The sequence below is a fragment of the Blennius ocellaris genome (genome assembly GCF_963422515.1).
Source record: "Blennius ocellaris genome assembly, chromosome: 24".
Taxonomy (NCBI): domain Eukaryota; kingdom Metazoa; phylum Chordata; class Actinopteri; order Blenniiformes; family Blenniidae; genus Blennius; species Blennius ocellaris.
Window position 1 is genome coordinate 14,570,995 of NC_137673.1, and position 570 is coordinate 14,571,564.

Genomic DNA, 570 nt, shown 5'->3' on the forward strand with positions numbered 1-570 from the left:
AGAAGCCCCCCCCAGATTCCCCGGGTCCCGTCCCGGGTCCCGTCCCGGTTCCCAGAAGCCCCCCGAGATTCCCCGGGTCCCCGTTCCTGTTCCCAGAAGCCCCCCAGATTCCCCTGGGTCCCGTCCCGGTTCCAGGAAGCCCCCCCCAGATTCCCCGGGTCCTGTCCCGGTTCCAGCTCCCCGTGTCCTGTTCTGCTGTTGGGTTCAAGCTCCACGCGCCAGCTTCCCCCACGTGGAAAGAACCTATATGAGGATATATGCACATATATGAAACCTATATGCACATAAATGCTGCATATACGCGTACATATATGTGCACGCATGTGCATATTTGCGCAAATATGTACATGTATGTACATATATGTGCATAAAATATAGGAAAAATGTAGGAAAAATATATGTACAATTATGTGTGTATATGTGCATACGCATACATATGTGGACATATATGTGCGTATATGTGCAATATGTACATAAAATATAGGAAAGCGGCCAATTTTATATATGTCACATATATTCAAAACATATATTAAAACATATATGTTTATATAGGTTCTTTGTATGTGGGCC